At 34.2% G+C, this 16,797-nt stretch overlaps 1 protein-coding gene across 8 annotated transcripts in view; it reads right to left on the bottom strand.

The window, feature by feature from the left end:
• Positions 1-16,797, bottom strand: part of RBFOX3 (RNA binding fox-1 homolog 3) — a 942,623-nt gene that overhangs the window by 244,298 nt on the left and 681,528 nt on the right. For all 8 annotated transcript variants that reach the window (XM_031968497.1, XM_031968495.1, XM_031968493.1 and 5 more), the window contains one exon: positions 13,908-13,946. The gene's annotated coding sequence lies outside the window, so the exon portion shown is untranslated. The remainder of the gene's footprint in view (positions 1-13,907; positions 13,947-16,797) is intronic.

Below are 16,797 nucleotides of genomic sequence, written 5' to 3' on the forward strand. Positions count from 1 at the left end.
TATTGGATCTGGCCTCTGACAACTGCTAGCTATGTAATTATGGGCAGGCTACTCTTGTGGTCTTGGTTTCTTTCTTTGTAAAATGGGGGTAATCATATGAGATGATGTATAAAGTACTTTGGAAAAAAACATATGTTTCTAAAATACCTCCTATAAACAGGGAACTGCAAAGTATTCTCAGTAGAGAACACAAAGACAAAAGTGAAATAACATTCCAAAGAGCCTAATAATAAAGAGAAGATCATATACTTACACAAATATATACAATATATACAAATGAATACAAGGTTGTTTTGGAAGAGAAAACACTAGCAACAAGGAGTTTCAGGAAGGATTCATGGTGGATGAACTGAACTTCGAAGGAAACCAAGGAAGCATTATGTCCAACAGGCAGATTTGAGGAGGGAGAGCATTCTAATTTTGGGAATGGCCAAAAGCATAGAAATGGAAGATGAATAATGTGTGTAAGATTCAGAAAGTAGACTAGTTTGCTTGGATTGTAGAGTGCAACAAGATGAGTAATTTGTAAGAAGGTTAGAAAAGAAGGAAGAAGCCAGGTTGTATTGTACATAGACTACTGCATTTCTTCAATTGTAAAATGAGGAGAATAATAGCATTTACCTGTTAAGGTTTGTGTAAAGATCAAACAAAATAATATTTATAAATAATTTTGCAAATCCTGAAGTGCTACATAAATGGTAGCTATTATCACTTATTTAGGTTTTCAGGGTATTAAATTCAGCTACATCTGATTTTTCCTTTTCAGGTCTATTGCACTGATTAACCTTCCTATTTTTAATTTTTATTATTTTATTTCATTTTTTGATGAGACAATTGGAGTTAAGTGACTTGCCCAGGGTCACAAAGCTAGGGAGTGTTAAGTGTCTGAGACCAGATTTAAACTGCACTACCTAGCTGCCCCAACCTTTCTATTTTTTTTTAAATTATTTTGGTAAGTAGTGGTTTATATATAATCTGAAGTCTGGATAAGCTATTCCTCCTTCATTCCTAATTTTTTAAATTATTATTTCCTTTAAAAGCCTAGATTTTTTGTGTCTCCCAAATAAATTTTGCTAGTCCTTTTTGTCTAGTCTTTTAAACTATTTCTGTTATCTAATAAGTATAGTACAAAATCTTTAAATTAATTCCAATAGTATCATCATTTTTATTATATTGGCCTGGCCCAACCATGTGCATTATGCTTCCAGTTAAATAGCTTTTTATTTCTTTAAGGAGTATCTTATAGCAATGATTGTGAAGTGATGATCAAGTTGTTCAACTTTTCATTTCTGGTAGAAATCTAAGAATCATGATGAATAATTTTTTAAAATAATGTTTTTATTATTTATCATTATTATAACTTTTAATTGACTGAACATATGCATGGGTAATTTTTTACAACATTATCCCTTGCACTCACTTCTATTCCAACTTTTCCCTTCCCTTTCTCCAGCCCCTTCCCTAGATGGCCCTCAGTTTTATATATGTTAAATATGTTATAGTATACATGATGAATAATTAAAAAAAACAGATTTATATACTATTTTTGCCAGGATTTTATTTAATTGTTGAATCAACATTCATTGTTGATATTGACATGTAGTTATCTTTCTTTGCTTTATCCTACCCTGTCTTAGGAATTATGACTATTTTTGTTTCATAAAACGAGTTTGGTAGAATACTTTCTATAAAGGACTGAAACTATGAAAAGGTGTACTTGAACTAGAGAACCAAGCACTTAAGAATAATTACCTATTCAATATGAGACTATGACTCTATTAGCATATGTTTGGAAAAATGGCTCTTCTCACTATTGGTGCTGGCTCAGTGTTTGATGTTAAGATAATCATAGGCAAGGATTAGAGGGTGGGGTCAGAGAGGTGAGATTTTACTTGGTGGCAGAAGAGGAGGAGAAAGGTGGAGATTCTGGACTCCAGAATCAAGAAGAGATCTTTGGCAAAACTCCTGGCAGTTTGCCTGCTTCTACCCCTAAAGACCAAGGACTTTTACTTATCCTGACTCTAGCTGATCCTGAGGCCTCCAAGGAGCTGGGAGCTAGCTTGGACTTAACAACTTTCTTTCTCAGTTTTGGGAATATTTTGTATAGTATATGTATGTATTAATTGTTCTTTCAAAGTTTGTTCTCTTAATCTGAATATTAAAAATATTTAAAAAGATAATCCTATATTTCTTTTGAATTTTATTTTGCTGGCATATAACTATGTATAATAGATCCTGAGGATTCTTTTATTTCTTCTGAATTTGTTGTGATTATATCTTATTTTATTAATTTTTATTTTCCTTTCTCTTTTAAAAAATCAGATTGGCTAAGGGATTATCAATTTTCTTTTCAAAGGATAAGTTTTCAGTTTTGATTTCAATATCATAATCTTTTATATTTAGTTTATCTATTTCACATTGAATTTTCAAGATTCCTTCTTTTTATTCATTTTTAGCTTGTTTTCTAATTTAAAATTGCAATTCACTTTATTAATCCTATTTTTCCCTATTATATTAGTGTGTTTTAGGAATATAATTTTTCCTCTAAGAACTGCTTTAATTTCAATGGAGAAATTTTGATATGTTGTCTTATTATTATTTTCTTTCATACAGCTATTGACTGTTTCTTTGATTTCTTCTTTGGTCTAAATTTCATTTAGGTTTTCATCAAATTTCCATTTATGTCTATGCCTTTTGCTTGTGGTTCCTGTATTATTCACTATTTTCATTGTGATATGGTTGGAAGGATATGTTTGGTATTTCTGTTATTAAAAACATTTCCTCATAATTTGTGTGCCCTGATAACACAAAAGAATTTAGAAAAGGGTGAAAAGAGAAGAAGCAGAGGTACCTCATATAGATAGCTTTTTTAAGGAGTTCACCTGAGAAAGGAAGGAGAGGTATAGAATAATAGGTTGCAAGAAATAATATAGTCTAGTGAGGATTTTTTAAGGATGGGAGAGACTTGGGAACATCATGGAAGAAATCAGTATATAGGAAGAGAATTAAGAAAAGAGAAAGAGGATAATAGGGGAAATCTATATAAAAATATAGGAGGGGAATCAAGAGTACACATAGAATAGTTATTCTTGCTGACGAAAAAAGACCATTTCTTCATCAAAGACCAAACTAAAAGCATAAATAGTGGCTGATGGTGTCAAAAAATTATAAGATAATTAAGAGGAACTGTAAGATGAGGAGAAAAAAAGAGTTGAGATGAATGGCCTTCAGTATGAAGTATGTCAAGATCCTCAGCTGATAGAGTAGAGGACTAGATAATGCATTTGTTGTGAACTTAGTCAGCATTGTTATATGACTTCTATATAACTAAATTTCTCAGTTTGTGAGTAGGAGCAAGGAAGGTAAGTGGTGGGAGTAATTCAGGATTGGAGCTTGGCAAGGCATAAGTGGTAATAGGACAAGTGAACAAGTGATTTAGGAATAGAAGATAGTATAGAGCTGAATTGGTTCACTAAACTTTTGAGACTGGAAAAGGAAGACAGTGTAATAAAAGTGAAGGTAATTATCTGGGAAAAGTCTGAAATAAAGGTCTCCAAGTCTGCGTAGAGGTTTTGGAGTGTAACATACAGATAGATAAGATGAAAGGAGATTATAATCAGATAAAGAAATTTCAGAAATCATGATGATAAAAATGGAGTGCTTGTTGCACATGGCAAAATCAAGGATAATAATTATTGATAGCATTTACATAGTGCTTTAAAGTTTGCAGAGCAAATATTATGTTATGAGCAGGCTGATTTCAGAAAAGGCTAGTAAGATTTACATGAACTGATGCTAAGTGAAGTGAGTAGAACCAGGAGAATATTGTGCACAGCAACAAGAAGATTATGTGATAAACTGTAATGGATTTGGCTTTTTTAAACAATGAAATGATTCAAAGTAATTCCAATAGGCTTGGGATGGAAAGATTCATCCACATCCAGAGAGATATTATAGAGACTGAATGTGGATCAAAGCACAGTATTTTTATCTTTTTGTTGTTTGTTTTTGTGTTTTCCCCTTTTTGATCTAATTTTAGGGGGAAATTTTAGGGGGAAGAAAGGGAGAAAATTTTGGAACGTAAAGGTGAATATTGAAATACACTTGCACGTATTTGGAAAAATAAAAAACTATCAAAAGACAAATATAATATCATCTTATTCTTACAACAACCCTGGACAGTAGGGGCTATTATTATTTGCATTTTATGGATGAGGAAACTGAGTTTGAGAGAAGTTCAATGACCTAGTTAGATTTACATATCTAGTGAATGTCTGAAGAAGGATTTGAACATTGTTCTTTCCTAACTCCAGGTGCAGTTCTCTATTCACTGACCCATCTAACTATGTAGCTGAGGTATGTACTCTATGAAGTAGGTAAATAGATCATGGGAGTTGAGTAGATCAATGAAGTGAGAGTGAAGAATATTTCAGGGAAAAACAACACGTAAAGCCTAGTGATTCTGAATGTAAAATCCATTTCTCATGGTTATTTTACATCTAACACAGAGACAATACAGAATTTTTACAAAAGTATATACAGTCCTGTTAGTGTCTTAAAGAACCAAAAAACTAAAACCAATACAATCCAAAGAAGTTTATTCATTTCCTTAAAAACTGTTTAAAAACATCAACTCCGACAAAAAGAAAGGAATCTAAATTCTGAGGCCAATTATAAAAAGCGGATGAAGTGGTTCTCAAAGAAAATGGGGAATTTTCTTTGGTTCATGGGTTCAGATAGTGGAACTATAGGATAACATGTACTTGAGGATAAGCAGGTTTCAGTGAGAATATGTATATGAGAGGAAAAAGTCTAAAATGAAAGCAAATTTCTTCATTTCAGATTAGAAGTTCCAGAGAGTACTGTTGAAGAGGTCTCAAATATGGAATGGGATATATTGAGAGGACAGAGTTATGATAGATGAAACTGAGACAAGGGAAGTGCAGGATTAAGAGGAGGTTTGCTCTTTGGCAGTTCAATATCACAGGGATTGGGAGAATAAGAAGTAAAGTTTGTTAATCATTGAGAAATTAGTCCAGAGAGAATATCAGTGGATGTAGAAGAATTATCCTGATGTCAGCAGGTGAAAAGAATACTTAGAATCTAAGCACAGCCTGGAGGTATAGGTATGACATGATGTTTCTGAATCTTTAGGTACTCTCCTGAAGTGCTTAACCAGCTAGATGTCTAGAATTTTTAACTGCTGGACTTGCACAAATCTCAAAGTAGTGTGTGTGTGTATGTGTGTGTGTGTGTGTGAGAGAGAGAGAGAGCCAATACTATTGAAACTAAGTATTATTAATAATCACTTACTCCATCAATTTCTCTAGGTACAGGGTAGACCTGGTTTCCTAGGCTTTAGATAAACCCATATACAGTCAATATTCCCATTAGTGAAAGACCAAGTAAATATCCTTATACCCATATAAGTACAGTAAAGGATAACAGGTAAGATGATAATGAAATAGCAGTCAGAGGTTTGTCCTTATCCATTTACTATCTCCTTGTTATTCTTCACTCTAAAGCAAATTAATAGAAAGATTTTTTTTTAACTCAAGCAAATACCGAATGAAGCATGAATGATTCTTGATGAATCATTTGCATAATTAAATTGTTCAGTATGTAAAGGTACACATGCCTTAGCTAGGAGCAAATAAGTATCTTATTCTCTAAGAGTTTATAGGTTCTATCTCCTTTTTGGTCCTGATTTGTGAATGTGGGGACCCTCTAGTATGAAAACTTCCTTTATCACAATGCACAATAGCAAAAATTTTAAATTATTTATTTACTTTATAATTTATTTAAATTATAAATTTTTAAAATTTATTTTTCTCCCTCCCCTTTCTGTATTAGAAACAAAAGTATAAAAAATCTAACAAATATGCATAGTCAAATATAAATTAGATTCAAAAATATATATCTCATTCTCCATATTTATCCCATTATTTCTCTGTCAGGAGGTAGACTGTATTCTTTGTTACTGGCTCTATGGAATCATATTTGGTCATTGCATTGATCAGAATTCTTAAATCTTTGAAGGAAAAACTTTTCTATACTTTATAGTCTTTTTATTGTTGCCTAGGGGTACTGAGAGATTATATAACTTATTGATGGTTATGCACTATGCCATATTACCTTTTGTGTTTTCATTTTCACTCATAAAATTCAGAGCTGGAAAGTACCTCAGACATCATTTACTTTATGCCATTTATTTAACATATGGGAAAACTGAGGTTTGGAGAAATTAGGTGACTTGTTTAAGACTACATTGGTAGCAAAAAAGTTGGTCTAGAATTCTAAGTTCCTTTGCCAGATCAGCACCATAGTTACCAGTCCCAATTGAGAGAAATGATTTTTTTCTTTCTTATATTAATAACCATTTATTGGTGGGGAATTCAGGTTTTTTCCCTTTCTATTTCCATGTTCTTTAAAATTCTCTTCAATCTTGTTCAGATCCCACCCAACCAGGAAAACTAGTTTAGGTGAATTAGTGGGTTCTGGCCCAAAGTGCTTTCGTCAGACATGTCTGAATGGAAGTTGGTTCTACTTTTTGTCTAGATTGCCCTAAACTGGGGTGATATGGGTATAGATAAAATTCTTTGACCAAGACTGAGTGACCAGAGTCATATTCTCCAGACTCTCACTAGAATAAGCCTACCTCTCACTGTAATATTCATTCTGTCATTACTTGTTAACCAATCAGAATTGATTACCACCCTCAAGAACACTCACTCTTCCAAAGGCATATAAGTACTGAGTGGTTCTATGAGGGGTCTTTGGCATTTGAGAGTGCCACAACACCTTTTATCAATTATTTGACTGATTAATAAATGATTAATAAAATGCCCAGAAACTATGTTTTTTGAACTTTTTATATATCCATAGTCTACATGATAAGTGAATGTTTGCCCTCCCTAGCTATAGTGAGCCCAGTTCAGGCACTGAGCCTCACAGGCTATAAAGAAAGGTGAAGAAGCAGGAATTAGGAGTGGATCAATTTAGAATCAGAGCTAGAACAGACCTTTGCAATCTTATGAACCATCTGCCTAGTCAAAATAAATCTTGAACCCCATGGAGATGTTTGCAAACTTCAGGATCAATGCTGAACTCAGAACTAATTCAGCATCCTGGTTAGTGGTTTTAGAAATAATCAGTTCTATATTTAGAACTGATCAGAATCAACAAAAGCAAGATGGGGGAATATTACACTTACACATGTCTCATATATTCTCTCATACCTTTTTTTTGTAACAGTTAATAGCAATTCACAACTTTATATGAATCATCTCCTTTGAACTACTCTGTGAATAGGTGCTATTAGTATTCCCATTTTACAAATAAGGAAACTGAGGCTGATTGGGCATATATGATTTACCTATGGTGACACAGCTATTAAGGTATCCAAAACAGGGATCATAGCCTGAATTTAAGGAGCATGTTAGCAACCAATCAAAGGAAAGGAATATAAGCAGTTTCCCCCATCTCCCTGCCAGCAATCAAGTTACTATCTAGGTACTCACAACAGTAGCTGTTCAAGTGCCATTGGAAAAAAAATTGCCCCCACAGTACTCTAGAACACTTATCTTCTACCTTCCTAAATCACCTTGTAGCAGCAGCAGCAGCAGCAGCAGCAGCAGCAGCAGCAGCAGCAGCAGCAGCAACAACAACAGCAACTTCTTAGAGGAAAGCTCCAGGCAATGACTGATAATAAATTCGTGCCTCACTTCCCCCCCCCCCTTTTTTGGGGGGTGGAGTAGAGTAAGCTGCATAGAATGAGCAGGCATAGTTTTATTTTGTTCTTCATAGCTTTCATCATGTTATCGCTTTCCCACCAACACAACCCAAACTTCTTTCCAAATTACTCTATTACTTCTGAGGGTATCATCATCATCTTTCCAATTAACCTAAGTTCATAAACTTAATGTTATTTTGACTTTGCATGCTCCCCACTCCATGTAGGCACTCATTTGTTAATCTTGTCATTTTCATCTTCACAACATCTCTCATAATTGTTCCCTTTTCTTTACTGACCCAGCCATCACCCTTGTCCAGAGCCTCATCACTTCTTGTTTAAATTATTGTAATGATCTTCTTACTAGCCTCCTTGCCTCAAGTCTTTCCCCACTCTAGTTCATCTTCAACATAGCTGCTGAAGTGATTTTCCTAAAACATAATTATGACTAAGTCACTTCCTTAATAACCTACAGTGATTCTCTATTGATTTTAGAATCAAATATTATTTCATTTTCATCTCATACTTTTTATTATTAGTAGTACTGTGGTATATGTATGTAATTTACAAATAGGCATGTATACATACAGTAAGATGCTGCTCAAAAAATTTTAGAGGTATGTGATCAAAGAAATTTTGAGAACCCCGCCTTTTGCAATGCTGCTGCTTTTGTCTCTCTTTCCTATTAGTTCATCTGTAAGTGAAAACAATTCTGGCTAGTGGCGTGGAACAAAGATAGAGTTTTTCCTCTGGCTTTGGTCCAGGACATTATTTTCCAGTCCATAATTCCAAGAAGTATCTCTTTCCCCCACAATTATCTTCCTGAAAATTATTTTGTATTGTACTTATTCTATCTATCTATCTATGTTCCTTGATAGAATACACATTTCCTTCCTTCCTTCCTTCCTTCCTTCCTTCCTTCCTTCCTTCCTTCCTCCTTCCCTCCTTCCCTCCCTCCTTTCTTTCTTTCTTTCTTTCTTTCTTTCTTTCTTTCTTTCTTTCTTTCTTTCTTTCTTTCTTTCTTTCTTTCTTTCTTTCTTTCTTTCTTTCTTTCTTTCTTTCTTTCTTTCTCTTTCTTTCCTTAATAGAAGTTCCTTGAGTGCAGAGATTATTTTATTTTTTTCTTTTTATACTCAGTGCCTAGGCTTTAAAAATGCTTGTACACATATACACATATATTTACTTAGTGTCCACATATGTGAACCATTACATAGTTTCTAGGAGAATATGAGTTCATTGAGGTTAGAGAATACTTCCTTTTTGAATCTCCATGTCTTAGGACATTGCCTGACATACATTTAGGCACTTAATAAATGCTTGTTAAACATAAGTGAGAGTATCACTAAGATGTAATATAGATAAAACAGGTATTCATGTGCTACAGAATCTAGCGAACCAAGATTTTTTGACATTGTACTCTACTCACCTGGCTTTCTCCTGCCACAGCAAGGTCAGCAAGATGACACCATAACAATGCTAGAGATGTGCCATTATAGTAGAACTCAGAAGGTGGGACTTTGGCAATATAATGAACAAATAAATCAAGGATTCCTTTTTCAGGCATGATAAAGTTTCCCTTCAAAAGATCGAGATTTCTTTGTTCTATCAAATGTTTAGAAGAGCTTTCAGGAATGGAAGTTTTCATCTAAGATCTAAGAGTTCAACATTATCTAGTCATTGATTCACTAAGATACTCACCTTTTTTACTGTGCTCTTTCTTACATTCCCCACCCCCACCCTCACCTTAACCCCTAAATTCAGAAGGCAGGTAGGTCATAAGACATGGGAAAACTTTCTCACATAACACTTTCTCACTACTCTTTCTTTGTAAAGAATTACAAGCCTATTTTGGTCTCTTCTCTTTTTACCCTTACTGCTTCTCTTTTTCTTCTGATATCAGTCTTGGATAAAGCTATTCACCAAGAAGCAGATGGAATGACTGTGGTCTAAGAAAGATCTGCATTTTGTTTTATGCACCATGACCCACCTCTTGCTCACCAAAACTGGCATAATAAATTACTCTGTCCAAGCTTAACAAACTTGGAAAAGCTTGCTCACTGATTGTAATTAATATACCAGGGAAAACACAGACCCAGAGTTTTTGTACACAGCCAGAGAGGTCCTTTTTTAAGGGTGTCCATATATACATGCCCATTTTCTCCCACTTTCCTATTTCAACACAGTAAAAAATGTCCCAAACCTAGCTTTTTGTACTGTGCACAAAAAGCGCACAGTATAGAACAGTATAGAACAAGACAAAGATTTCATCAAGGAAACTAAGAGTTAGTGAGGACATACTGAGGACAGCTGAAAAAACTAATTGATAAGGCCTTCCTTACTCACTGTCTAGTATCTATATGATTTTGCTGAATGAGCAATATAAGATCATAATTATGAGAGCTATAAGCAGGATTTTTTTTTGTCTGGATGTGAAGGTGAAACACCATTTGTTATCTAGAATCAACCAGTAGATATTAGGGACTAAAAGTTTAATTTGAATTCAATAACCAATCAACTAGTTTGAGCCTTTGGTGAAGGAACTCCAAAAATAAGTGGGTTAATTTTACGAGAGACTAGTGACAAAGAATCTGAAGGCAAAGGATATAGAAGTCCATTATGGAGACTAGTAGAGACTAGTATGGAGTCTTAGGGGAAAAGGGCAGCAGTGCAGCACAGGCTTGTATGGATAGTTGGATGTGAGAGTGAAGCTCTATTCCTTTTTTTTTTTTTTTTTTTTTTTGGATGCTTAAGTACCCTGGATAGAGCTCCAGATACCCTGCCATAATTGTAGCTCTTGAAAAGATCCAATGAATTGACTCTATTCCACTGTTGTTTGGTCCATGTCTTAGCTGGATGGTGATGGGGGTAGGTGAGGTAGGAATTCAAATTATGTTTTTTTATGTTGTTAGTAATTCAATACTAATTATTCTGCTTGTGTGTGCTCTGGGAAAAAATATCAGGTAATGTGTTGTTGGGACATAGAGTAAATGAGGTGGGGAGGCTTTTGTCATTGTAGATGTATCCAACATCCAAATCTTTCTTAGTTTTATTGACAGGGAAATTAGGATATTATTCACAGCATACTGTAGCAAAGATTTAACCAATAATGGTCAATGAAGTCTATTACCAGTTCCTCCAAGTTTCCAATCTCCCTAGTTTTCTGAACTCTTACTTTGTTAGAAGTTCACATAGATTATTTAGCTAACTCTCCTCATTCTTTGCAATTAAAATTTCTTTGCTAACAGATTATTTGAATAAGCCTGTGAGGTAAACTTCTCAAAGTTCCTCCTATTTAATCAGGTTATTTATTACTATTATTATTGATGCAAAATAATTATTTTTTATTAATTGAGGCAAAGGACAGCAGTTTTCAAGATAAACCAAACACAGGCAGCTATATCTAAACAGTTTATTCTTAGGACCCAAATGTCCAAATGCTTCAACCTCTGTCTGTCTGTCTGTCTGTCTGTTTATGTCTCATCATCTTTTTTCTCTTCTTCCTTTGCTCACTCCGTCCTTTCTCCTCTCCTGCAAGAGGACTAAGAAGGAGTAATTTTAGAAGAAGTGAGGGAAATTTTGCATATACATGTGTTGCATATGTGTTTAAGATTAGGTTAAGGTATTTTGTATAGGAAAAAAAAATTCATAATAACCTGAACTTACAAAACAAAAACCATTAAGGGAACAATTTAGATTATCTTAGAAAGTAAGGTCAAAGCTTGATAGAAAGGACTTCAGATGTCATCTAGTCCAACTTATTCATTTTATAGATGAGGAAATTGAGACCCAGAGTATTTAAATGGCTTGTTCAAGATTGTACATTGAAAGTGGAATTTGAATTCAGGTTCTGAGTCTTTCCATTTTCTTCTGTAAAAGGATTTACTCTGGGGATTTTAGATGTTTATCTTATTCACTTAAGATGTTATTTAATTGAAAAAATTGTTTTACAAATAAAAATTTAGGAAAATATAAATTACATAAAAGCAAAATACAGTTATCCTTAGAAACAATGGAGATAAAACCCTGAGATCCACAACACAATTTGAAGGTAAGGTAATATTTACTGTATTTCAATTGATAATCCAGGCAATTCCCTTGAATAAACTACCTTAAGGAAATGTGTTACTATCTCAATTATCCTCCAACATATATTTTTATGTCATTGTCAAGAAAATTGTCAGCAAATTAACTAAAAGGAGCTTCTTCAAAGTATAGAATCTTTCAGAAATCTTTCAGTTCACTATATATCTGAACACTTACCGCCTCTACAATGAAAGAATGGCTGGGTGGATAAAAAAAAAAATTGGTGGGCCTCATCAAACCATATGAATAGACAGAGCCTTAGCAAGAAGTGTATGATCAGAGAAGTCTGGATCACACTAGTTGAACTTGAAAGTTGGAAAGTTGAAAAGTGGGCTAGAAGTTTGGCATAGAATGGGAATTCTCTGTTGTCTCCATTGTTATCTGGATGGGAATGAGGGAGTTATTGTCCAGATAAGAAGGATGAAGGGGAGGGGAGCATAGTAAGAAGGTTGGGTGGAAAGTTTCCAGTATCTATTCTTCTTTGGAGTGAATGTAATCTGAGCCAGGAATGGATGGAGTGGAGGATGAGAAAGGAAGTCAAAGACACCTGCTACCAGCTAGACTTGGTATAAGGGGAGTGGAAGGGTAGTAGCTTTGGATCATCTGATAAGCCCACTGTCTATAATTCCATCTAAATTACTGATAAAAATGTTGAGAAGAAATTTGGGGAGGAGAAGGGTTCAATCCTATAACTTCATCAGTGTGGGGAATTCCTTTTGTAGCAACTCCATCTATTAATGCAGATGTGTGACTTATAATCTTAGGAAGTTTTCCAAGGGAGACATTGAGAGATCAAATGAGTTGCCTGTGGACAGAAATCTAGTATGGCAACCACCAAGAGAATAGATTTTAACAAATAAAAATAATTTTTACTGCTGTCAAAATTTGAACTTGAGACAGAACTTGAATCCAGATCTTTTTGCTTCTAAGATCAGCCCTCTATTTACTATATCATGATGTCTTTCTGTCTGTCTGTCTGTCTCTCTCTCTCGGCTAATTTTGAATTCCCTATTTACATGTGTTTTTATTTGTATTCCCTATGCCTAGCATAGGGTATTGCATATAACAAGTGTGTAGTAAATGCAAGTTAGGCTGGATTAAGTTGATGGCAAGAAGAGATTGTCTAGAAGTATATTAAGCAAGAAAAAGCAGCTACCTTTTAGGCAAGCTTTTATGTTAGCTCATTTGTAAAATGGATCATCCTCCTATATGAGCCATTGAGAATTGAAAAAGAGATTTTCTAATTTGTTGAAAGCTTAGAGCCAGTTCAAGGGAGCACACACTGGAGTGCACTGTGCTGGACTTGGGGTCAGGAAAATCATGGTCAAGTCTTATCTTGGATACTAGTTGTACCCTTCTAGGCAAGTCACTAACACTTTCTGGGACAGTTTTCTCATTTGTAAAATAATAATAACATAACAATAGACAACAATAATAGCAACTATCTCAAAGCTAAGGCACAAATAAGATAATTTATGTAAAGTTCTAAACAAACCTTGAAATACTATAAAATATCAGTTATTATTATTAGTCAACTACCTCTAGATCTTAGTTACAATTCATTGACTCCAGTCATTTGGCACTTTGTTGATAGTTAATGAGGGGACTTGCCCTCTTGCCAGCTGAACACTAGGATTTGTATGTGATCAGAGAACACACTATTCTGAGTATGGACCCATCAATGAGTGAAGCACCATGCCAATAAGACTAAGAGAAGGTGCGTGGTGGGGAGGGGAACCAAAATAAGCGTTGCTAAAGGAAAATTGGATTTCTTGAGTAATCTCAGATTCAACAAAACTCCTTTAATTCCTTCCTTGTTTTTCCTCCCCAGCTTTGCTCCTGTAGATTGCCAATTCCCTTATCTTTCTTGGAAAATTTCAAGTGAGAATTAGGTGGAGAGTGAGGAAATTTCATGGAGAGATTCAGAAATACCCTCTCCTCTTCTGGCTCTGCCCCCAATTTTGTTCTTCCAGAAATGAATGGGGAATCCCAGAAACACTAAGAATTCACTATAAGTAGCTCTTATAGAAGTACAACATCACACATGTCAAAAACAATTCTCCAAAAAACAACAAAAGAGAAGTCTTTATACCTTTGATTCAGCCAATTTTCCCCCGGGGCACTCTGGACTCTAAGAAAAGAAAGAAAGAGAAGAGAGAAAGAATTACAATCAATGGCTGTAATCACGAACTTGGTTGCTAGAGATGCTATTTGATCACTGCCTAGTCAAGTTTGGAACAGGAGGTATTATCTCCCTAGGAGTTCTCGGAAACCTGCCCAGGTTAAACTCGCTGCCGTCAGGATTTCAAGTGTGGCTGTAAGTGGACATTTTACTTAACAGGCAAAGACAAGGGAAAACAACATTTTGGAATCATATCTAGATTTTCCATATTTATCTCCTTTCCAGCTCTGGGAAAGCTCCTTTGTTTTTCTTTTCTTTTCCCCAAGGTCTCAGGGATTCCCACTTGTTTCTCCTTCCTCACCTGTATACCCTATGACAAGATATCATATGTCAAGAATGTGCTTTGCAGACTGCCTATGGCAAATGTTGAATCCCAAGCTGAATTTCTCCTGCCACCCAACACATGTCTGGCTTAATTCCCCTGGCTCTTACTTAGTTTTGCCTGTAGAATACCAACTAATTTTAACATACTTTGATAAACACAACATTATTAGAAAGATAAAATTAGACACAATGAACTCCAAATCTGAATAATTGATTTTATCACCTATTGTTTTGAATTATCTCTATTATTACTTGACATCATTTGCATGGGTAAATGAAGGGCATCCATAGTTTGCTAAAATATTAACAACAATAATAATGTATGATAAGGAACTGTGATGTCATCATTGTGAGAAATTATTGACTCGAAATTGCTTCTACTACTATAGTTCACCATTTATCTATTACTTGCACATTTTATATCCAAGTCAAACTAGTTTACTTGCTATTTCCCAACATTTTATCTACTTTTATGCATTAACACAAGCTGTTTCTCATGCTTGAAAAAATTTTCCCTTATTACCTTAAACATTTGGAATCCCTAGATCCCTTACTTGGAACAAATATAAGCTATTAAACAACCCTTTGTAGATACTATCATTCCACCAGAAACTAATTTGTACGTATTTTATATTTAACCATTTGTATATATTCCTCCAGTAGAAAGTAAAGTAAATGCAAATTTAAGAAATGGTAGATATTGTTCTTGGTTTGAGTTTTTTTGTTCTTGTATATCTAGTGCCTAGTTCTTTACATATAGTAGGCATTTAATAAATACTTATTAACTGAAGCAGTACATAATTCTGAGTGAGTTGCTAATATTAGAGTTAGGATCTGAATTCCTATATTCTTTGACTTTAATTCCCATGCTGCTCAACAACACTCATGATACATTTAAATAGAGCTTTTAGCTTTGAAAAATATTTCTCCTAAATGTGGGAAAATTGGGATACCAACGCACTGTTGGTGTAATTGTGAATTGATCCAACATTATGGAGAGCAATTTGGAACTGTGTCCAAAAGGCTATAAAACTGTGCCATTCCTTTGATCTTACAGTACCATTATTGTTAGGTCTTTATCCTAAAGAGTTTTAAAAGGGGGGGTAATGATTTATTTGTATAAACATATTTTAGCAGCTTTTTTGTAGTGGCAAAGAATTAGAAATTGAGGGGATGCCCATCAATTGGGTAATGGCAAGACAAGTCGTATGTAGTACAGGATTGTAATAGAGTGATTCTGTGTTATAAGAGCACAATGATTTCAGAGAAAACCTGGAAAGAGTTACGTGAACTGAGATAAAAGGAAGTGAGTAGAGCCAGAACACAGCAGAATATGCAGTGACAACATGATGATCAATTGTGAATGACTTAGCTACTCTCAGCAATGCAATGATCCACGATAATTCTAAAGATCTTCTAATGAAAAAATGCTATCTACCTCCAGAGAAAGAACTGATGGAGTCTAAATGCAGATTGAAGCATATTACTTTTCACATTTTTTTTCCTTTTGGGTCTGTCTTTTTTACAACATTACTAATTTGGAAATATGTTTTGCATGATTGCACATGTAAAACATATTGAATTGATCTCAGGGAGGAGGGGAAGGGGAGAAGAAGGAAGGAGAAAATTTGGAATTCAAAATTTAAAAAAAAGAACGAAAAGATTGTCTTTATATGTAATTGGGGAAATAAAATATTATTGTAAAAAGCATTTCTCTTGCAACTACTTTGGGTTATGTAGTTAGATGTGCATATGTTTATGTGTATATATGTATGTACACATACACATGTGTAATGTAATAACACACACATATAGAACACATTCATATAATGTAGTAATACATGTGCATATAACTATATATACACAAAAATATGTTTATGTATGTGTATATATACACACAAATATGTATATAATATGTAAATAATGTAATAATACATACACATATATAATGTACATATAATGTAGTAATACATGTATATATATATATATATATATATATATATATATCTATGGGGTTGTATATATTAATTATACAGGTGAGGAAAGTAGGATTTAATGGGATGAAGTAACAGAATTTAAAATCAGGTATCCTGATTTCAAATGCAGTACTCTTTTCATTACACATAGTCTAAAGAATCATCTTCTTCATGCACACATGGAAAGAAGGACTTCTACTTCCTGAGAGAGAATCACAAAAATAGTGGCTATGGGCCAATGTTCCCACAATTTTAAATTCAAATATTAGTTTATTTTTGGTCCCTGTTTTTACTCCTTACCCAACATGTTTCTTTACTTTAATTATATAGAAAGCAACATAGTATAGTGGCAAGAACTCTGTATCAAGGACTTGGAGTCAAGTCCTTTGAAAATGTTGTATACATATGAGTTCTGACCATTACCCTTGTGACCTTAGACACATAGTTTCACATCTTTTCTTATTTCTAAGATGGGGAAACATGTAGTTTGAAATACATGA

The sequence above is a fragment of the Sarcophilus harrisii genome, chromosome 4 (genome assembly GCF_902635505.1).
Source record: "Sarcophilus harrisii chromosome 4, mSarHar1.11, whole genome shotgun sequence".
Lineage (NCBI taxonomy): Eukaryota > Metazoa > Chordata > Mammalia > Dasyuromorphia > Dasyuridae > Sarcophilus > Sarcophilus harrisii.